At 28.4% G+C, this 24888-nt stretch overlaps 1 protein-coding gene across 2 annotated transcripts in view; it reads left to right on the top strand.

Moving 5' to 3' along the window:
- Positions 1-256: 256 nt before the first annotated feature.
- LOC147807340 (uncharacterized) overlaps positions 257-24888 on the top strand; it is a 356527-nt gene continuing 331895 nt past the window's right edge. For both annotated transcript variants that reach the window (XR_015435622.1, XM_087168312.1), the window contains exon 1: positions 257-1534. The gene's annotated coding sequence lies outside the window, so the exon portion shown is untranslated. The remainder of the gene's footprint in view (positions 1535-24888) is intronic.

The raw sequence follows: 24888 nt of genomic DNA, 5'->3' as shown, positions 1-24888 counted from the left end.
TACAAAATAAACATTAAGTGTCTTTTATTCGATATCAAATTTAAAAAGAAAAAAATTAACTATTCTTTAATTTTCATTTATGAAAATAGAATTTTTCTTTCTTTCTCGTTTTATCTAACTTGTTTTCGATTTTTTCGATCAGCAATTTTTTTCCTACATTTATTATTTTTGGAAATTTCAGGTAGAAAATAATCTGCAAACGAGTGCTACAATAATAAGTGAAATAAAATATGGTAACAATAAATAAATAAAATAAAATATGTATTTTCTACTCTCGTCTTACGGACTTCCTTGGATTAGTCATTTAACCGATCTGTCAAACGTTTTGAGGCATGGATGTGCTGGGTTCGATTCCCACTGTAATCCAGGCATAGGTACATTCATTTACGTCACACTGGAGCTGCACAACTGACAATTGGCGACGATCTGGAAACATTCCTGAGGATGATCCGGAGACAACATACATACGTCACATCCCGTTTTACAGTGAAGACGCATTCAAACACCATCCGTCCGCAGATCGTAATTTAGACCTGAACCAGAGCACGATCAATCTCCAATCCAGTTCCCCCAGAGGTATTGATAGGTCATGGGAACTTGGAGGACTTTGTGACAGATTTAACGCGCACCTGTCACCATTTTGTACACAGGGAGTCTTCGGTCGACGGGGATCGAACTCACGATCCTCTATTTGTGATTTCGATCTCTAATTTGTTCCATATGCTCTTCACTCTGACAAGTCCCGCTATTGACCAACTGATCGTGAAGACACGGTTCATCCAAGTCAAGATTACCGATAGCATCACTGGCTGAGGTCAGTAAGCGGGTGGGTGACCACTTTGATCAGCCTGTGTTTGATCAGGGAGCGAGGGTGCGGAGTATCGGACCTCGTTAAACTGTTCTACAGTGATCGACTTCGCGCAGGTCGGTGGGCTACCAAGTCAGGGGAGCCATCTCCTCTGCAGAGGATCAAAATTGCGATGGCATGTCTTCGGATCATCCTCAGGGATGTTTCCCAGACCGTCGCCAATAGCCCATTGTACAGCTCTTGTGAGACACCTATCTACCACTCTGAGGGGCCTCCCTGGCCGAGCGGTATCGCCGGTCCAAACGCTCTGTTAAGCGTGGAGGTAGCGGGTTCGAATCCCGCCGTTACCCTGGATGTATTCTTTGTGATGTCTTTCTCTGAATTGTTCTATCTGTATTTTCTACTTGACAATGACTTATAAGCCTATATTGAGCACACAAGTCAGCAAATGTATGTAATTTCAATAAAATCAATCAATCTTACTCTGACAAAGGCTTATAAGCAGTCTTTGTGGTAAGCATGCAAGCTTGTTTATGTATGTGCATGTTTAAATAAAGTAGTGTCGAAAGATAATGTTCTTGTGTTTATGTTGTGTTTAATACAGTCGATTTTTCATTATTTCCATCATTAATTAGCTATCACTATTAGCTATTAGATAAATTTAATATTGTGAATTTGAAGATTTGATTTTGACTCTTGAAAACTGATGACGAAACAAAGTTCCAAGTAAGCAAATCTAGCATTATAATCGATGCATTTTAATGTACTCATTTTGTAATTGTGAAGACATTTTTTTTATCACTATGATGAACAATAGATAAGTCTTTATTTTTTCCAAGACTAAATTCTTATTTTACAGGTTAAAAATAGCGTTTAAATTGTTTCTTACAAATGGTAAATGTAGTAAAGTTAAACTTTCTTAGTTTGTTTGCTTCCCTCGTCGATGAAAGCCATGTTAGCCAGCCATTTCTACTAAGTCCATTAAAAAGAAACCCAATAAAGATCTTAGGATAAAAATAATTTGCGCTCATAAAGTACGCGGGAAAAAAAAGAAGAAATGGAACAACTTAATAAACTTTTATCTAATGACCGGGTTGTCACGTATTAACATGTTATCTTCGTTGTGGGAAGGGCTCATCTTAAATTTGCTGATTAGTTAGTGCAGACGATATTTTAGGTTCTGAAATCAGACACAAAATCGTGTTTTCTTATTGTTATTGCATCTTTTTGAAATCAGACATTGTTCTGAAATCAGACATACTTTATTTATTGTTATTACTTCTTATTGGATTCGAATTCCTGACCCTCAAAATATAGGTGGTAGCCGAATTTTGAAAAATATCGTCACAGACAGGAAAGCGGCGTATCCATGGAACTTTTTTTTAAATGATTTGAAAAGTATTTATACACTATTATAAAATTCGTTTATACAAAGAAAAAATACAGAAAAATGTGTCATTTCAAAAATAAAATTTTAGTATTTATTATTACCTGATAATTACATAAATATTAATTAATTATTTATTATTTTATCATTTAACTAATAACTGCTAAAATATACTTTAACGGAAAGGAATGTAAAATTTTTACTATGTAACATAACAATTTCTTTTAAACTATGTAATATAAAGTGACAAAATGACAAAATCAGTCAAATAGTTTCTGAGTAATGAAATTTCCAAAACATCGTATTTTTAAATTTTCATCACTCAAGAATTACTTGACGTTTCATAAAATTTTATAATTTAAAATTGCGTATTATGAAGTGTAATTCATTTTAGAGTTGTCGTTGGGACGCATTTAGTTTCAAATAATGTAGGAGGAAATTTTTTATACATATTAAACGTGTGTTTTCATCATTATGTGATTAGTAGATGAAAAAATAAAACAATAAAAAACGCCTAATTCGTACCAAAGGGTAAAAACATGTTCCTAGTTTTAAAAAAAATTTCGTTTGGCTGCATTTAGTTTTAAATAATGTTATTTAAAAAAAAATAACTTTTAAATACATGAAATATATAATTTCAAAAATGTGTTATTAGTGTTCTGAAAGTAGAATCTTTTAAATGAAGTGATTATAAATAGAGTAATTCGCACCAAATTGTAAAAACGCGTTCTTAGATTAAAAAACAGAAAAATTGGCTGCATTTAATTCTAAATAACGTAATTTATAAGAAAATAATTTTTAAATTCATTAAATATATATTTTATAATTTGCTATTAGTGTTGTGAAAGTAGAATCTTTTGAATCAAAAGGTTATAAATAGCCTGATTTGTACCAAATTGTAAAAACGTGTTCCTAATGTAAAAAGTGAAATAGTTATCGTTTGGACGCATTTATTTTCATACAATAGAATTTATAAGAAAATAATTTTTATACACACATGAAGTAAATATTTTCGTTATGTTATAAGCGTTGTGAAAGTAGGATATTTTAAATAAAACAATAATAAATAGCCAGTTTCTGACCAAGTATAAAAACATGTTATTTAATAAAGGAAATGAACAACATGCTAATCGTGATTACTTATTTTCTTTGATGCGTATTCAGAAGTACATAATCGTACTTTAACCCGTTATGCGTAAGAGATAAAATGTATCTTTCAACCAGCAGTCTGTACCTTAATTTAGAAACCAGACAGTGACCTGCCTGCTCATAGATATCGTTTTCATAGAATTTCGAGCTATTTTTAGCTCTTTCATCCTGGTAACGATTTTTACTTCGGAAAAGAACGTTTTTTTTTTCTTTCAGAGTAGATCCTTGCGAGTTATCAGCTGAACCCATTCGAACTTATATTTTGTTTATTTATTTATTCATTCTTTTCTTTTTCGCTTTTAATCGTGGTGTAACCGACCTTCAAGCGAAACAGAAAATCATGAGTTAGACTGGGTTATCATCTCCCCACTTGAAAACTTGGTGGACTTGGGAAATGCACTTATTTATCGTCGCGTGTGCGTCGTATCGGAGATGCGGGATTGGATGGTGCAGAGATGCTGAAGAGCAAACCCCACTGATAAGGATTGAGGAAATTTGGATTTTTTTTTTTTTTTTGCTACCCTCCTTCCGTTTAAGTCCTTTTCTCATAAGCCAATGGTTAACACTGCTGACTAAAATGAAAACTGTGTTTCAGTTTCACTTCATGAAAAACGCGTCGCTCATTAAAGAAGTAAAAAAAGAAAGGGGCATTCAAACTTTGATCACGTGGGTTCTTTCTCACCAAGCACATGTTAGAGATTTTTTTTTCTCGGACAATAACAAGAAGTGTTTCCCTTTTAAATGTTTTTTCCGTCGCTTATTTATTTATTGATTTTTAATTTAAATTTATTGTTTTTAAATTCCAGTCCCTTTATTTTTTTATCTTATTATTTATGATTATTATTTTTTTTTTTTTGAAGAAGAAGTGTAAGTTTTTAATTTTGCTTACGTCATTAACAGAGTTCCAAATGATACGAAGAAAAAAAAAAGCACTACTTATTCAAAAATAAGAAGGGAAAAATTTTAAAAAAAAAACAGTAGTTAATATTAATGTAGCTTCACAAATAATTTTTGCAATTTTTCTGTTTTGTTACAGTAAAATAGCAAGAAGTGTGTTTTTTAAATGCTTCTTTATTTATTGTTTTTCAATTGCAATGCATTTTTATTAATTAACAAATTCCAATTTCTATTTGCGAGAGTTTTTTTCCCTTTAAGAAATATCAAGCTACGATTTTTTTTTAAAAGTTGAATTACTTTATTTTATTTATTTATTTTTTTGTAACTAACCAATTACCAAACACTGCGTGAAAACCACTATTCAGAAATTAGAATGAAAAATAAAGAAATAAAAAAGCTAACAGAAAAGTAGCGTTGCTATTCAGTATAAAAACGAAAAATCTGTCACAAATTAAAAAGAGAATAGAAAAGATACAATGCATCAAAGACGTGTTACTTGGAAATAATACAAGTCCAGGAGGTTTGCATCAAGACAAACAAAAAAAAAGTGTTGCTTTCTTATAATAGATCAATATTTTTTTTAATATTAATTTTCATAAAGAGTAGCCTTCATTATATAAAAGACTGCAACATCTTTTTAAACGACACGCAGGATTTTAAATGATCAACATACTAAACTTTCTTGGAAAATCTATCTATGTAAATTTTTAGTGATGTTCTTAAGATTTACAGGGGCCGGGAGGTCGTGAGTTCGATTCTCGCAGGTACGAAGACTCCCCTGGGACAAAATGGTGACTGGTGCACACTAAATCTGTCGGGTTACAAAATCCTCCAAGTTCCTATAACAAATCAATATCTCTTCGGGTACTGGATCGATTCTGGTCCATGCCAAAATTTCGATCTCCGGATAGATGGTGAATGAATGTGTCCTCCCTGTGAAACGAGAATGACTTATGTATGTGTTCTCCGAATCATCCGCAAGGATGTTTCCCAGACAGTCGCCAATAGCCCATTATGCAGTTCTAGTGCAACGTAAATAAAAGTACCGTACCAACGATTGCTTTTGCAGACACAAGAATTTTATGTTCCTTATCTTAAAAAAAAACCTCATAAAATGTATTAAAACCAAAGAAAAAGATTAGAAAATAAAAAAAGGTATAATAACAAAGTAGGTAAAAATAGAACAGTTAAAATAAAATGAAGTTGAATCAACGAACGATATATTTACAGTTGATCTCCGTTGATAAAATCTGTCTTCTGCTTTAATTATAAAGCATCATTGAAACTAAACTGTATCTCTAAATTATTTTGTTGCTTGTGCAAATTAATAACCGTAATTAAAACAAAAGTATAGTACAGTTGTTTGTATAAATTGTTCAATTTTAATCTTTTTAACCCATCTTATCGCTCAGTTTGTACCACCATTTCTTTACTGACGCGAGAAAAGAAATTTCGGTTGTGTGACTGTTCGGTGAAATCTACTGTTGTTACTATTATTATTGAATTTGATTATTGTACCTTTTAAAAATAGACCATGTTAATAAACTATACCCTTTTCTTAAACGTAACATTTCAAATTTATACTTAAAAAATAAAAGAAAAAAGAAAGAAAAAGTGACGAAAAAGAAATCTTTTTTGAACCAATACTGAAAAAAACGAAAGAAGTAAAATACACTGTCTTCTGCGGTGAGCATTGTTAAACCTAGCACACAAAGAAATATAGAAAAGAAAGGTAGCAAATAAATAAAATACTATTAAAAAAATCACTCTCATTTCCGGAACGACTATTTCGCGGGCATTTTTTCATGTCTGTAGGCGTGTGCTACTGACACATCCTTTCCAATTGGTTAATTTTGGCGCGAAACTGTACCAGCTGTTCCGAAAGCCATCTGCGTGTGGGGCAAAAATGGGGACTACGCGGGAAAAGCAGTCCAAACAACGTAGTAAATACACTACAAGCAAGCGTGGTGCAGACGAAATCCACGCGGTTTACCCCTCCTCACCCTCTCACATTTACCCCAAAAACCTCCCCAGACGTGCCCTTGTTCTGTATAACGAACATAAATCTTCCCGGGTAAAATAGAAAGGGTTGTTTGACTAGCTTTCGAACTGTAATTCAAAGATCTCCAGCACTCAATTTTTAGTACACTTGTACTGGTGTTCATGTTTATTTATTTCTTATTTTTCTCGTGTTTTATTAAACACGAGAGAGAAGAAATCGCTCAATGTTTCATTAAACGTTGAATTAGTTTTTCTTTTATAAGTATTAATATCGCTTATTTTTAGCGTTATCATGATTTAAATGACTCGATTTTTTTTAAAAAAAAATATTGATTTAAATCAGTTGTGATTTTTTTTATTTTTAAAATCATTAATTTAAACCTTAATCACTTAATAAACCTTTGATTCACTTGTACTGGTGTTCATGTTTATTTATCTCTTATTTCTCTGGTGTTTAATAAAAAACACGAGCGAAAATAAATCGCTCAATGTTTCACTAAACGTTAAATTAGTTTTAATTTTATGTTTTGTAAATATAAATATCAATTATTTCTAGCGTTTTCATAATTTAAATCGTGACTTAAATCATTCGATTTTTTTAAAAAAAAATATTGCATTAAATCAACTGTGATTTTTAAAAAAAAAATTAAATCATTAATTTAAACCATTTGTTTTTTTTATAAATCATTTAAGCCGAAAATATTTATTTAAATGTATTCTTTAGTGTGTGATTCTTGTTAAAGTCCGATTTCATTGATGATGAAGGTTTTATCCAAAGAAATAATGAAAGGGTAAATTATTATATTTCAAAATAGATTAATAAATAAATAAGATTAAAGATTTAAAGTGGATGAGAGTAATGTTAAACTGCTAAATTATAATTTTTCATTATAATTAAAATAATTTGCTGGTAAATAACATATTATAACTATACCAATTTAGTTTTATGTTTATTTGAATACTTTTAGTGTTTTTAAAGTGAATTTAATACATTGTTAGTGTTTTTAAAGTGAATTTAATACATTGTTAGTGTTTTTAAAGTGAATTTAATACATTGTTAGTGTTTAACAATATTGAAGAAAGACTTGTTCTGCCCTGAGAAAAAATTGCAATAACTTTTTTTTTCTTCAATGAATTCTGACCTGAACTAATTTATTCTTAATTGAATACCTAACTGACGAATTACCTACCTGTCTTTAAAATATTAGGATGTTTAGCTTCAACAAGAATAATTTTATTTATTGATTGATTTGATTTAAGATTCCGTGATTTTATTTATTCAGTGTAGTGATAATGAAATAATAATTTTTAAGACATTTTACTTAGAAATGTCTACTATTTTAGCTATATTATTGTTTTTAAATAATATTAAGTACTTTTAATATATTTTATCAGAAAATTTGGATGAATATCTTTAAAAAATTCTAATTTAAATTTAGAAATTTTTTTTAAATCAAATAAATTCGATTTTTTTTTTACTATTTTAAAAAAATTATGAATTTAGCTAACTCTTTGCTGTTATTTAATTCAGATTTATATTTATGAGCAAAAAAATATTTAAATTGTAAAGCTTTATTTCGAAATAACGATTCTTTTGAGAATAATGTGCAAGATTCATAACTGCTGTGAATTTGCAGTATTTATTCATAACTGTTTAGTGAAGTTAAGCCTATCTTTAGCCAGCGCCCTCTATGCAAATTCTGAAAATGGCGCAAAACGTCATTATGTAGAAAGGCCACAGTTTTGTGAAAATGAAGAAAGTTAGTGATCTATATTTTAATTTTTAAAAAGTTACTCCATTTTTGCGTTACCTAGGTATGCAAACCTTTGCCTTTGCTCAATTACCTTTGCTCATAAAAATACGCGAAAACTAAAATTGCCTTTGGGAACTTTTATTATCCTGTTGCATACGATTTTTTAACAGATATTAAATCCTTTGTATCACTAATTTCCAATCTGCAATTGGTTTCTCTTTCCAAGATAGTTTTTTTTTCTTTTTTTTTTTTTAATTTTTAAATTGAAATTTTTGGATATGTAATATATAACAGGGAGTCACATAAATGTTAACTCAACATGCATGCGTCTAAGGGAGATAGGGCACATCATAAAGATTCAAAAATGCACAGGAACCCATGCCCTGAAATGTCGCCATACGCCACTAAGGGCGCTTTTCTATTATGAACTCTTTTTTCGCGTGTTTCTGAACAAATCACAATAGAGAAGTGCCCCTAGCCTCGTACGAGGGCATTTTCAGGAATCTGTTCCAATGCAAATTGAACATTAATAAATTTGTCGCAACATTTCTGTAAAATCCTGCTACATATGTAACATTTTTTTAACTTGCACAATTCGACAAAAAATAGATTTAAAATATTATTTTAAAAAAATCTTTAGCTTTAGGAGATAAGTTAATCTTCACACTTGAATTGGGCAAGATCAAATACTGTATAAATGCAAAAAAAAAAAAAAAAAAAAAATTAATAATAATAAATAAAAATACCTAGTGTTATTTATTGATTTTGAAAAATCTCGCAAAATTTCGCGATTTTTAAAAGAGGTTTAATAACTTTTAAAATATTGAACTTTTTGATTTGTTTTAGAGTTCAGATAGTTCTTGGTGGCCAGTTGGTGTACATACTTTAAAACTATAGCTTTGCCTCAAGTGTGAGACACTTAAACTCTGTTTTTTAATTAATTAATAAATGATTTTATTTTCCTTAGCGAAAGAATTTCGTGGAACACTAGTAAATGAGCGTAAGTGATTTAGAGATATCTCCAACGGGAAGCTACTGAAGAAGATATAAAATCTCGCAATAATATTATTTCTTATGGTCAAGGTCAACTATTATTACTTATGGTCAACTTTAAAGTTAATTTACTAAAATTCCATAAGATGTCTTTTAAAACCTCCTACAATTAAATTTAAAGGAAAGAAAACAACAGCTCAGGTGCAAAGGTCATTCAACTGTTATTGATATTGCTTGAAGTTTCTTTCTCTGATGTTAAAGAAGTGGTTCCCAATTTTTTTTCGGCTATGGAACCCTAATTGATCGCACTTCTTTTGGCGGAACACCCGACTTTATATATTAAGTATACAAAGACAAATGTAAACGTATTAACTAATAAAAAACTACTTTATTTTGAAAATCTACAATTTTCGTTAAAATAAAAACTAAAAAAAAAAACTTTTATAAAAGTTATAAAATACTTTTTTATTAGAAAAATATTTTTTTATGAGCGAATTTAGCTATTTTATTTTGATTCGAAAAACGCGATGCTAAATGCTAATGTTATTTTTTTTCTTTATAAATGCATGCCCTTTTCAAACCTTATTCAATACATTGCATTTGAAAAATGTACGGTACTTAGAGTTATATTATTTAAATTTCTGTGAAATTACAGTATAAATTGTAAGGTAAAAATGGAATGTTTCACTCGAATTTTTTACTGTAATTTCGAATTTTTGCCGGAATTTTTTACAATGTGAATGCTCAAGAAATTTAGCAACATATTGATATTTCAAAATAAATATATTAACCTCATGATACAGTCACTTAATTCACTTGCTTTTCCTTTTTATGAAGCGGGTGTGGGGGGGGGGATTAAGATACGTAAGCGGCATACTCACAAAACGTTGGTTATGAAACTATGATATAACATAATCTACTCAAAAAATCTCAATCTTTTAACATCAGATGTACTGGTATTATATAAGAAGAAGAAAAAAAAATTTTATTCTTTGCACTTTTGACTCTCACTTTACTCAAGCGATTAGCATTATAAACAAGCGTATAAATAAGAACAGTGAACACGTTGTATCCATGCTAATGCCAAAGCTTCAATGAGATAACATTGTAATTCTTTCAGTAAACTTTCGAAAAACCATTCAACAACGTGAATGAATAAGTTGCAGACGCTTTAAAAATTGTAACAAATGTTAAAATTATCAAAATCATTAAGTGCTTTTTTTTCCCCTTTTTTTTGTCGAAAAAATAGCTATCTATCATACATGATTAGATTTAGAATTTAGATAGTTTGTAGTGCTTTTAGATTTTATTTGTTTAATTAAAAAAATATTTATTCCATTTGTTTTTTAAATATTTAATATTTTGAAGTTGACTATGTAAGTTCATTAATTTTTCATACTGTTTCAACTAGTCAAGGTTAAAAACATTTTTTGGAAAACTGATTTTAGTTACTAATTTTAGGATGATCGAGATAATTAAGGCTTCACTAGTTCAGAAACAAGTTTCGCTGAATTTAGTATAAAGTTTTCTTGAATCTAGTGTATTGATATCAAGATTTTATATTACACTTCATGGTGTACCTAGTAAGTTCATTAATTTTTCTTACAGTTTAAACCAGTCAAGGTTTAAAAATTTTTTAGAAAACTGATTTTAGTTACTAATTTTAGGATGATCGAGATAATGTAACATGACAAAACTATTAGTTATTTGATTCCATGTACCTTTAAGGCTTCACTAATAAAATAAGTTAATGTAATAAAGTTCAGAAACACGTTTTATTGAATTTAGTATAAAGTTAAATTGAAATTCATTTTCTAGTTTTATTGAATTTAGTATCAATTGTTTTTTATTTGAAGTCCTTTTCAAGTTTTATTGAATTCTGAAGCAATTTTTATTGAGTTTAGTATCAAGTTTTCTTGAATCTAGTGAATTGATATGAAGATTTTATACTTTCTGGAGTCTATTGCCTTGTAAGTTAATAAATTTTTCCTACTGTTTCAACCACTCAAGGTTAAAAAATTTCTTTTGGAAAACTGATTTTAGTTACTCATTTCAGGATGATCGAGATAATTAAGGCTTCACTAATAAAATAAGTTAGTGTAATAAAGTTCAGAAACAAGTTCCATTGAATTTAGTATAAAGTTAAATTGAATTTCATTACAAGTTTTATTGAATTTAGAATCAAGTTTGTTTTTAAATGAAATCCTTTTCACGTTTTATTGAATTCCGAAACAATTTTTATTGAGTTTAGTATCAAGTGTATTCTTGAATCTAGTGTATTGATATTAAGATTTTGCGTTACACTTCATTGGGACCATTGCCTTGTACCTTCATTAATTTTTCTTACTGCTTCAACTAGTCAAGATAAAAAAAATTCTGTTGGAACACCGAATTCAGGTTGTAATTTTCAGATGATTGGGGTTTCATTTATAAATTTGTCTGCAGTACTTTGTTTAAATATATCACTGGCAATTGGACAAAAACTGACTGTCAAAAAAGGTTTCCAATTCAAGATATTTTATTTACGAACATGTGAGTTTAAATAGTGAAGGTTATACACGTGTCAGGCAAAAGAATATATATCTTTAAATCAATTGGTTGTTGAACTAACGAATGAGGATATGTTAATAACATTCGACTTTTTTAAATAGAGTGTATGAGATGTACAATGCGACGTCAACTAAATAAAGTGCTTAATAAAACAATAACTTTGATTCCTATCTCTTTACCGTTACGAAAGAAAAGAAACGTGAATACAGTACATAATTTAGACTTGCATCTAATTAAGTTTTTGTTATAATGCTAGACAGATGATTATTTCAAAGATAGTTTGTGCTTTTTTGTTTTTAGAATCTCAAAAGTTTAAGAGTTCAGGAACATAATGATGCGCGAACGACGAAATTTGGATGACCAACAAAGCCCAGTAGTTTTCTTGCATGGAAAAGCACCAGAAAAATGTTAAATTAAAATTATTTCTGGAAATTAATGATAGTACCACATGTGGGGACTATTGCAGAAAATATTTGGAGAGTTTTGGTGCTTAAATCTTGGTAAATAATTAGAGAGTTCTAGCAAAATATTGACAGAGCTCTGATAAATATTTGGATAGTTCTGGTAAATATTTACCGAGTTTTGGTGAACCTTTGGAGAATTCTGGTAAATATTGACCGAGTTTTGGTGAATATTTGGAGAATTCTGGTAAATATTCTGAGAGTTCTGGTGAATATTTGGAAAATACTGGAAAATATTTGCAAATTTTAGCAAATGACTTAGCTTTGGTAGATGACTAGCTAATATTCGGAGAATTCTGTTAATTTTTAAAAGTTGATTTTTAATTATTTAAGGTGAGTTTTGAAAAATAGTAGTGCAGTTCTGGTAAATATTTAGAAAATTTTGCAAATATCTATAGAATTCTGATTAATACTTGTACCTTCACTTCCTGTTCTGTATTGTAAGTAGACGATGCTGTCATTTTTTTAAATCAATCTCTTCATAATGTTAATTCTCGGTGATATTAAAATCGTGGAAAGTTCGATCACCCTCTGACTAACAATGATAGTTTTTTCCCCTTACGTAATTATGATTTGGTTTCGTTCAGAAAATCCGCAAAAACAAGTCTGCACTGTGACTCAGTATGTCCCTTGTCTGAATCTGGTTCGAAATTAAAAGGATGCAGAGAAGATCTTAATAAAAAATCAACGGATAATCAATATCTAGAACAAAAACAGAAAAAGAAAAAAATCTAACGAATATATAATCCTTTGACACAGAATTTTTATTAAATAAATTTTTCATACCTTTATAACTATTTTGCATTTATTTAGGTCAAAATAAGTGAAAAAATATTATGTTTAGCATTTTAATAATTTATAGTTATGAAATATAGCTTAAAAATACTTTTTTTTTCTGTGTTAAAGGTAAAAATCTTCCAAACACGTCTCACTTGCAAATAATAATTTTTTTTAGCAAGTGAGTTAATAAAATTTGCAAATAATAATGCAGTTATTTGTATCAGAAACAGTTATTCATTTCTGAAATTTTTATAGTTTACAAAATCTATTATTGCTATATTTGAAGTACGAATGAAAAAAAAAAAAATTGAGACTACTTTTTTTGGATTCTATATTTTAGTATGAATATTACTCTGATAATCTAATTGTCACTATTAGACATTTTTTACTATTAAAAATTACCAAAATATAATTTTGCTTGTAATTACAGTGTCAATATATATATATAAGGTTCCATCTGGCGTCAAAGGGATAACCGGAAGTGAAAAGGTTGGAGGGAACTTGTGGAAAGATTCTTTTCAAACTCGTTTAAGGAGCTTCTTGTAAGTCGTCTGGACAATTAATAAAAATCGTTTTCATTATCCTCGACACCCACTCGTCATCTTTTTTTAAAGTTATGAATGAGGCGTCTGGCAACGGCGACTGAGTGATTGTGGGAAAAGACCCAATCAAGGATGGTACTGAATTAAACCAATGAATAACGAGAAGCGGAAAAAGTAAATGGCCTTGCAAAGAAAAAAAAGTTTAAAGAGCAGTTAGTTTTCTATTTTAATTTTTATTATGCGAATTATTATATACGAATAGTATTTTATTATTTTTTTTTCGAAGGTGAATTGGTAAATAAAATGTCACTTTAAAAAAAGAGGAAAACGCGTATAAAAAATATATTAAAATAACATATCAACGAAGATATAAAAATATATAGTATGCAAAAATATAAAATAAATAAAAAAAATAAATAGTAAAATATATCTATATAGTCATCTTTATATAGTCATGTAGACTATATACTTATGTATAATTATAATTTAAAAACATTATAAATATTTAGATTATTAATATTTTATAAAATATTATTAAATATTATAAAAAAATATAAATGTTAAAATTGTATACTTATAAATATTATAGTCTTAATATTTATATATTGAAATAAATATTATTAAAGAATATTAAGATAAATAATTTAAATGTTATATAATATTATTATAAATAAATTATTAAAGACTATATAGTTATTTATACAAATACATATAGTCTTAAATATTACAAATATTAAAATAGTATATAATATAAATATTAACATTGTACATTTATAAATAATATAGTTTTAATATTTATATATTGAGATAAATATTGTTAAAAAATATTAAGATAAATATTTTAAATGCTATATATTATTATTATAAGAAATCTATAAAGTAGTTATTTATACAAATATAGTCCTAGTATTTTTTCAAAAAACACATAAAGGTCAAAAATACTGCAATCATTTTAAAATAAAGAATAATTTTAAAATATTTCTTGTTAAAATAAAAGAAATTCTAAATTCAAAATTCATGCTTTTAAATTTATAATCATTTTCTTAAGCATTTCAATCCACAATTTTTTAAATTAATATTTTAAAATTAATTTTTGGAAATTTTCTTAATACTTTTCCTAAGTTCTTAAGGGTTTATTTTGCTTTTGTCAGTGAGAATAATTTTTTAAAAATATAAAATAAGTACTTAATTATTATAATTAAAGTAATAACTAATACTTAGTAATAATTATTATTTATCTCATTCCCAGTCAGAGTTTAGATTTATACCCTCTAAGTTTGCCTCATTTCCTAAGATTATCATCCTCTATAAACATCGAAGTGATGTTTCATAAAAAAAAAAAATATATATGTAGTTCATTAATTATAACAAAAAATTATAACATAATTTTTTTCATAAACGCTAAACGTTGAATTTGCAGAAAATACTCACTCATGGTGTCGATTTCATAGTTTTTGTTTTTCTTTCCTTAAACATTAAGCGTTGCAGTTTCGATTTCATATTAGTTTTTTTTTTTTCTTCCCGTAAACATTAAGCGTTGAATTTGCAGAAAATACTCATAGTCTCGATTTCATATTTCTTTTCTTTCTTTCCGTAAACATTAAGCGTTGAATTTGCATAAAATACTCACTCATAGTTTAAATTTCATAGTTTTTGTTTTTCTTTCCTTAAACATTAAACGTTGAATTTGCAGAAAATACTCACTCATAGTCTCGATTTCATAGTTTTTGTTTTTCTTTCCTTAAACATTAAGCGTTGCAGTTTCGATTTCATATTAGTTGGGTTTTTTTTTCTTTCCGTAAACATTAAGCGTTGAATTTGCAGAAAATACTCACTCATAGTCTCGATTTCATAGTTCTTTTCTTTCTTTCCGTAAACATTAAGCGTTGAATTTGCAGAAAATACTCGCGCATAGTTTAGATTTCATAGTTTTTGTTTTTCTTTCCTTAAACATTAGGCGTTGAGAATTTGTAGAAAATACTCTCGCATATTTTAGATTTCATGTTTTTTGTTGCTGTTTCTTTTCCGCAAATGCTAAGCGTTGCATTCGCAGAAAATACTTCCCCATAGTTCCGGTTTCATATTTTTTTCCCCACAAACGTTAAGCATTGAATTTGCAGAAAATTGTACATTTCGCATTGGAAAAAAACAATAATTTTGACTCATGCTTATCAAAAAAAAAAAAAAAATATTCAAATGTCTAATATATATATATGTTTTACAATTAATTATGAAAACTATAAGAATATACAAGGAAAACTAAAATTATTCTGTTTAACATAGAAATCTGGTAGGATAACAGAATTAAAACTCGATAAATTTTCACATTCTGATATATTGAGGAACTTAACTGGAAACGTAAAACTAATTATTGTGGTTATTTCATTAAAAACCTAGAACTCCATCATTAAAGAACAATTTATGAATATTTTTCTCAAATCAGTCAATATAGCTGTTTTCAGATTTGATATTTAAATTAGAGCAGGTTTTTAATTTTGTAAGGAGACCATATCTCACACAATAGTCGCGTACTATTTTAATGATCTGTTTCAAAAGTTCACAAAATCACGATAATCACATTTATAAATTTTTTTTCTCCGAACTCTTAATTTTTATTCTTAAATATAAAACTTTAATTCTTAAGTTCTACAATAAAGAAAAAAAATAATTTTTCATTCAAAAGTACATAAACGAAGAATATTACAGTCTAAACAATAAAATAAAAAAAATACTAGACTAACAATAAACTAACATTGAAACATCTAAACAGTCTCGAGATTATTTTTTTATTTTAAGAATATCTTTATTTATTTTGCAATAATTTTGTAAAACACCAGTTCGTAAAGTGCAAATAAACGAAAGGTGTTCTTCTAAAATACCCGTGTGAAAGTTCGAGTTCTGTAGACGCAACGCTGCAATTTATTAGTATTCTTTTATTTCACGGAAGGAAAAAGATCGAATCGCCGATAGTTGCATCCATCCCAGACACGGATCGTTTTCTGACCGCATTTTCAACCCACCCTCACTTTAGAATTTTCTCTTAGTCTTGTCTAGACCTTAAAAGATAAATCTATTCTTTCCCACGCTTTTAATAAACGTAATAAGAACAAACTACTTGCTCATTTGTGACCCTTTTTAGTAAGTTGCTTTATGAGCCATTTTTTTTCTCAACCTAACTATTATGGAATTCGGGCAAAAAAAAAAAAAAAGTATCTTTATTTATTTTGAAAGGCATTTTTATTAAAATATTGGATAAACTTGTAAGCCTCAAAATTAGAAAACGACAAATAATACCTAATTTTATAACTAATTTTGAAGGAGCGATTCCCGATCTCCTCCATGACCTAGTATCCAACCCTATTTATAAGGTTTAATTCTTTGACACAGCGGTTCCCAAACGGTGTTCCGTGGAACCCTAGGATTCCGGAAAAAAGTTAAAAGGGGTTTGGGGAGAAAGGAAATAAAATAAAAAAAAATCATATATTTTTGAAACTTGTGACTATGTTTAAATCAATAATCCATTATTTACTAAATATTTCAGCTGCCTTTACGAAATTATTTAAAGTGAAATGCCAATAAAAAATTATAATACATTGCCATTTCACTTTAAATAATTCTAAGTATTTTTTTAAAAATATACACAATTAATGGTAATATTAAAATATATATATATTCAAAATGTTTGAATTACGAAAAAAATTTTCTAATGAAATTTTTTTATGTCTGTCTACATCTTAATTACCAAACCGAATAGCTTATTAATCAATGCATCATTTCGGAATATTTTTCCTCTAAACCTCCCCAAAACTACGCCACTGGGTGCTTTCAGCGGAAACTTTGAAAGACGGGGGAGAAAAAAAACTAGATTTCCAGAATTTACTGTTCTATATTTTTTTGACATTCCCATTGGGGCATTTATAGCACGCAAAATCATCAAGCGATTTCTAATCGCCGTTTATTTTTCCCCACCCTCATGTGATCGACACATCCAACCTAATTTAAAAGTTGGAATTCATAGGAACGTATAGCATTTTATTCAACGTTTATCAGTCACATTTCTGCGAAAAATGTGACAGCTGACGCAAATAGGGCGCCAATGCAGAACAAAAAGACATAAATAAAAAAAAATAAGGGTATAAAACAAATAAATAAAGGACACAACCCTTTTCTTTTTCTAGGTCCGCGATTATGGTGGCTCTTTTTCTTTTTGGGAACTGCCGATAAGAAATGATCAGAATTGGCATTTCGGTTGCTATGTTTAACCACTTCCGGGATCTGACTTCCGCTTCTAGAATACTTTATGAACCTTGCAAAAGTAAAGTTACCCCTTCCTCTACCTCTTTTGATATAGATATTTTTTCAACTCAAATATATAAATGCCAAGGGCGGACGCTTTGTTTTATAATAAGTGATCTGAATTCGTTCTTGTTGCTCGCTTAAGGGAAAAAGTGAAAAAGCAAAAGAAGTGACTTTTCATTTTTCATGGAACAATGCATGATGCTACCTAGCATGTCCTCCTGGGATAAATATTTAAATAATGGCTGAAAATGCGATTTTTACATAAATATGTAGCTTAGAAGAACCTAAACTAATAATTGCAATAAAATATTTTTTTTAAAAATAAAATAAAATTAATTAAATCTAACCAATTAATAAATATCTATTTAATTAATTATTTGCTCAAGGAAAAAGTTAAAAACAAACTAAATAACCTTTCAATTTTTATGGAACAATGCATGCTATGCATGTCCTCCTGGACTCAAGATTTAAATTATGGCTGAAAGTGCAATTTTTACTTTAATATGTAACTTGGAAGGACCTAAACTAATAATTGCAATAAATTTTTTTTAAAGATAAAATAAAATAAAATTTAATCAATTAATAAATATTTAATTAATTAATTATTTGCTCAAGGAAAAAGTTAAAAACAAACTAAATAACCTTTCAATTTTCATGGAACAATGCATGCTACGTAGCATGTCCTCCTGGACTCAAGATTTAAATTATGGCAGAAAAAGCGATTTTTACTTAAATATGTAGCTTAGAAGAACGTAATCTAATAATTGCGATAAAATATTTTTAAAACAATATTAATTAATTAAATTTAAGTAATTACATTTAATCAATTAATAGTTAATTCATTAATTGTTTGCTCAAGGAAACAGCTAAAAAACAAACTAAATAACCTTTAATTTTTCATGCTATAAAGCATGCCCTCCTGGACTCAAGATATAAATAATGGCAGAAAATGCGATTTTTACTTCAATATGTAGCTTAAAATAACTTATACTTATAAATGGTTTCTTATAAATTCAAGTTATTAACTTTAAATAATTTTTATTAGTTATTTTAAATTATTACATAAAATAATCATAAATTTGAATTATTTAGCATATTTTGTTTAATTTAGGATATTTGAAATTAATTAAAACACTCTGCTACAAATTTAACAACTATTTTTGTGCATGCGTCATTTATCCTTTTGATGACAAATAAAAACTCCATCTCTATTGATTTTTAATTTCTCAAACTATAAAGTATTGATTTATAGTGGATAGTATCAGTTTTACAGAGAAAAATATCCATTTTAAAATACAAAGTATTAATTTATATTGGAAAACTTCCATATTGCATTTAAAAATTTCCCAAATTATGTTAGAAAATTTCTCATACTATATATTTTAAAATTTTCCATATTATATTAGAAAATTTTATTATTTTTCCATATTAAATTAGAAAAATATTATATTAGAAAATAAAATTGGAAAATTTCTTATATTATATTGAAAAATTCTCAGTATTGAATAATTTCCCAAATTATTTTGGAAAATTTTCTATATTATATTAGAAAATTCCCATATTATAATGGAAATATCTTAGGTTATTGTGGAAAATATGCATTTTTATGAAGAAAATATTCGCTAGTTTATACATTATGTTAGTTAATTACTATTATATTTACTAGTTTATACATTATGCTAGTTAATTACTATTATATTTACTAGTTTATACATATATTTACTAGTTACATGTATATACTGTTTCTACATCATACATACATATTATTCGCTAATTAAAACAACATAAATTATATAATTTTTTTCATATATGTATATGCATATTTTTTTTAATTTAGAAATATTTATTCCTGTTGAATAAATTTAATTATAGTGGAATGATTTTTTTCTTCTTTCTTTGCATGCGAAATACTTGTCATAAGTAGAAATTATTTTCAAAAATTAAGTAAAAAGTAAGCTAAAGTTCAATGGAAATAAATGATAATCATTGGTAGAAAAGTATCAAAAATGAAATGCAGAGGAAGAGGCAATAGTTAAAATACATTCTGAACTGTCTCGTCAATTATTTGGATGGTTAGATTTATTTTAATTATGAATTAAATGGTTATTTTTATTTTATAACTGGCGTTAAATAGCCGATCCAATTCTGAGTTTACAAATATATATATATATAGATATACTGTAATAAATATGGTTTATTACATTTTGTCATGTACTTAAATTTCAAATATAAATAAAGTAATTATCAGAGAAAGAGATAGTATTTTTATAGTTTCCGTTAAAAAAAAAAATTTTTTTTTCGAGTTTTCATGCTGTAAAAATAATTTTATGAGCCCAAGTTCATAGATATATCATACACTAATTTAGTAAAAATTCTTTTCAAACTAAATTTGGATAAAAAGTTTTATTGTATACATTTACAATTAGAAACAAGAGTTCAAAATACATTAATAAAACCATATTGCAAAAGTCGTATTTTATATATTGCATCCAATTCAATACACCCGGACAATTTCAGGAACCGGATAAATCGACCTCATTTTCTAAATGTGCCCCATTTTTTGTCCTAAGAATGATTTTTATTGTTTCTTGTTGTAGGCAAATATAAAATTCAGAACTCAAGTTACGGAACCGAAATACTTATTTGCTCAATTGAACCAGATTTCCATTTTTTCAGGGGGAAAAAATGAATATTTTCGAATGCGAACAAGGAAAAGCCAAAGCGTGCTATCAAAACAAAGCGCCATACACTCAAACTAAATCGCCGGAACACATTTACCACGTGACTTTTATTCGAAAGCACTTTTCCTGTATTGACTACGGACATTATTTTACGCCGTAAACAACATTCCATCCATAAAAAAAAGTTCGGTACTGTTTGGATGACCGAATGACCGCCTCAAATGGTCAAAGCGAAAGGCGAAAACACCAAACTGACCGCAGCTTGTCAACAAACAACAAAGCAACAGTATCGATATATTTGTGACAACATCATCGATTAGAATAGCTTGTTTACGTCCCATCACCTTGAATGGAAAGAATTTTGGTGACATACATTTCATTCGAAATGGAACGAAACGTCGTTGTTTGGGGAAAGTTGAGCCCGAAAGGGGTCATGCGGGTTCGAACCCAACTCGGCCTACTTGGCGGTCAAAGACTCAATCAAAATCAAAACAGTGGAAGACGAGTCTTGTTTTGGTGAGAGTTTTTGTTTTCATCCCTGCAAAACGAGTCTGTTGCATTGAATGTAGGTAATTATATCACCATCATCTTAAAACTGGGAAAAATATGTCCCATCAGGAAATCATCAAGGCTATTTTTAAGACTGATGTGAATACTTCTACTTTCACGCAAGATTTGCAAAAACAAAAGATCATAAAGCGTTCCAAACGATAATTCAGGAACAAACGATAGTTGCATATCAAAGGCTTAGAGCTCTCTTCCTCCAATTTAATATATTGTAGGCAGCTTTCACAGGCGTATTCTTTTATTAGGAATAAGTTCATATCAAAAAACATAACTTATTAATTATTAAGAGAATAAAACACAACTTATAAGTTTTAGTTTTAAGATATTATAAAAAGAACTATCATTTTCCGTATTTTGAATGAAAAATAAAAAATTGCAAGCTGATCTAATCTAGGTTTCTCATTTCTTCTAAATTGACTCGGTATATTAATTAATGCCTATAAATCAGTGTTTTTCAGATATGATTTAAGTGTTTTTTTTTTTTTTTGACTCTTATGAATTAATTTTTTCAGAATTTAACTTCTAATTTCTACATAAATTTAAAATATCATCCACGTAGATTTATTACAGATTTTGCTAAAACGCTTGTGATTAAGACAAATTTTTCACAAAACTATTTTCAGAATTTTTGGAAATTATCCTTTTTTCCTTTTTTAAGTTTTAAATTGGATAAAGTTTTAATTCTACTTATAATTTAATATTCAAATTGAAGTTCTTTAAGAGAATGAACAATTTTGCCATTTGTAGCAAAAATAGTTTTTATGTTTAAACATTTGGAATGATCGGCTAAATATCTGATTATTGTTGCTCGGCTATTATTGTTGCTCGTTTTTTTTATTTTTTATTTCATTTTTTTTTTAGTTGAAATTAAAATAGTATTAGTTCAATATAACACTTCACTATCACTAATATAAATTAATGTGTACTTTACATTTGTTTTCAAAATCAAGCTTAATTTATTAAGCAAATGTAAGTAATTTATAAGTCTAACACTAGACCTACTTAACCTTACCTGATTTAAACTATTATAAAGTATTATTTATAACAAAGATATAAAATGTGATATTTATGAATATATATATATATATATATTGTGTTATAATAGGTTTTTCAGCAAAATTTTATAATATCGAGTGAATTTTTAAATTGATTCTTTCTTTTTGTCTGCATTAAGCATATCACTATGTTTACTTAACCTCATTTTATTTAAATTATCATTAAATATTATTTATAACAAAAAATTTTTGGAATAAAATATGATATTTTTGATATATATTTTTTGGCTTATAAAATGTTTTTTAGTAAAATCATGTGAATTGATGGATTTATAAAAAATAAAAAAATTTCAGTATTTTTTTATAAATAAAAGTAAAGGGAAAAAATTAAATCAGAACAATAAACATTACGTTTAATCAAGTAAATATTAAATCAGACAAAGAAAAATGGAATACTAGAAATTTTGTTACAGTGTTTGGGTTGTGTTGTACCATAATATCGTTGAAATTTGTAGTAATTTTAATATGGTGCTAAGTTAAACTTTATTTTTGTACATTTTAAACTTCATTTTAATATCGTGTGTTTTATCTTTAATGGAGATAAGGTTCAATTTAACACCTTATTAAAGCTGTAGTAAAAAGTACCATATTATGGTTCAAAGTTGAACTAATTTCCCTGAGATTGTATAGTTACATTTTTTTTCATCATTTCTCCATCAAGTTTAGCTAATCATATTATTATTATTTTTTGTTGATATTGTAGAATAATAAGTATAATCAATAATTGAGCCGTGGTAGCTAAGGGGATATAGAGCACTTGCCTCCTAATGAGGTGAACCCAGTTTCGAAAGGCAGCGATGGCTGGTCGACTAGAATTCCGCACCCGATTCGCACCGACCACAATGCTTACCGTGGGAGGTGTAACGCAAATCCGATTATATTCTATATGAGAGCCGTAATGGCTCAGGGGCTAATGAAGTAGACCGGGTTCAAATCCCAGAAATGGCTGGTCGGTACGAATTCCGCATCCGGCTTGCACGGACCACTGTGCTGACGTAAAATATCCAATATCCTCAGTGGTAGACGGATCATGGGTTAGAGTCCCCTTGCCTTAAGGCTAACTATGGAGTGTTTTCGTCGTTTTCCTCTCCATGTAACGCAACTGCGGGTAAGTTCCATCATAAAGTCCTCCACGAAGGCACATTTCTCCCAATACTTGGCCCAGGAGTTCTCTAGTTTTCTGAATTGGGTTCAAAATTACAATGCTACGTAGTTGAACATTAGCAGCCGTAAACCCAAAAATTGGGTCGGTGTTCAACAACGGTTATATTATTCAGTATGAAACGCAACCAGTAATTATTAAAAAAAAAGTGATACAACATAAAAGTAAAATGTATTTCTCAATTTAATGGATATCCAAGAGGAGTGACTGCACGCTCTTGACCATCTTTGCGAGAGCCCCTGCTTACGAATAACGTATTTGTAAAGATAGAATGTTTAACTAGTACGTAAACCAATAGTGAAACCAAAACAATTCCTTCTAGTATGAATCTCTTTCATTGTTAGTCAGATATAAATAAAGAAAGAAAGAACATTCCACATTTCCTCGCAAACGAAGCATAATTTTCCAATTCATTGCCCTCAAAACTCTGCTCGAATCGATCCATCTGAAATAAGTCACCGCCAAAAAAATGGGGAAAAAATTCAATTTCTATAACGTAAATAATAAAAAAAAAATCCCCATACTATTTCCCCATTTTAAGGTTTGATAGAAGAGAAAGGGTTGTTGATGAAAAACTAGCACCTCGTGCCTGACCTAGATTCGAGAGCCCGTGTTTCCAGAGATATTAGGTCGCATGGCTGGGACTTACCTAGGTTGGCAGATCGATCTAAAGGCCTATCCGTGACGTCACTAGTGGGCATGGAAGGTGGGAATATGGTCCGTATGACGGAGTAGACGACACAGTCACGATGATTTGTTTATAGGGATATTACGGGTTTGCTGCCAATTAAAATTGGTCAGTTCTTTTCTTTCCCTATTTGTCGCAAAATATCGATCTAGGAATGGTGGGGCACGATTTTATTTTTAGATCTAGAATAAGAAAATAAATAAATGTTCCGGTCGTTTTGGAGAGGGTCCAACTGTTATTGTGGAATGTAGAATTTGATCAATGTGTCCCATTTTTTTTTCCTTTCGCAAATGATTGTTTACATATTATACCTTTTAACATATTTATTTACATTTCTAGGGTAAATAAATTTATAGGTCTCGGCACACACTTGAACTTGGATGGTAGCTCCTTTTTTTGTTGGGAAATAAAAATGAAATATTTTTTTTCTTCTATAGGGTAAACCTTAAAAATGTTTTTTTTTTTTAAATTTATTTATTTTTATTTAACCTTTGATTGAATTTAAAACAGAAGATTTAGATGCATATTACTGTTTACATATTTACATACTTGATACTTGATTTGTTTACATATTTTGATACATGATACTTGATTTGTTTACATATTCTTTGGTAGCAAACCTTTAACATGTTTTTATTTATTTATTTTTTTATTAAACACTTGATTGAATTTAAAACTGTAGATTTAGTTACATATTAATTTTTCACATATTTTGTTACTATGCATCTTTTAACATATTTATTTACATTTTCAAGGTAAATAAATCTATCTATAGGTCACGGCACAAACTTGAAATTGATTAGTTGCTACTTTTTCTCTTTTTTTTTTAGGAAAATAAAAATGAAACATTTTTTTTCCTTCGACAGCAAACCTTAAAGATGTTTTTATTTTTTTTTTTTTCTTGTTAAACACTTGATTGAATTTAAAACTGTAGATTTAGTTTAGCAACTATATTATTGTAAATGAATCTTTTAATAATTAATGTTAATTAAAAAGCAAATATTTGAATTGCGTTATTGCTAGATTGCAACCTTTAAAAAGGAACTTTCTTTTTTTTTGTTACGTGACCCAAATTTTTGGTAGCTAGGATTTTCAAGATAACAATTTCAACTTC

The sequence above is a fragment of the Parasteatoda tepidariorum genome, chromosome 7 (genome assembly GCF_982258835.1).
Source record: "Parasteatoda tepidariorum strain Cologne lab strain chromosome 7, Ptep-v5.0, whole genome shotgun sequence".
NCBI classification, from domain to species: Eukaryota; Metazoa; Arthropoda; class Arachnida; order Araneae; family Theridiidae; genus Parasteatoda; species Parasteatoda tepidariorum.
The sequence above is the reverse complement of the archived record's forward strand: the minus strand, read 5'-3'. Positions and strand labels throughout refer to the sequence as shown.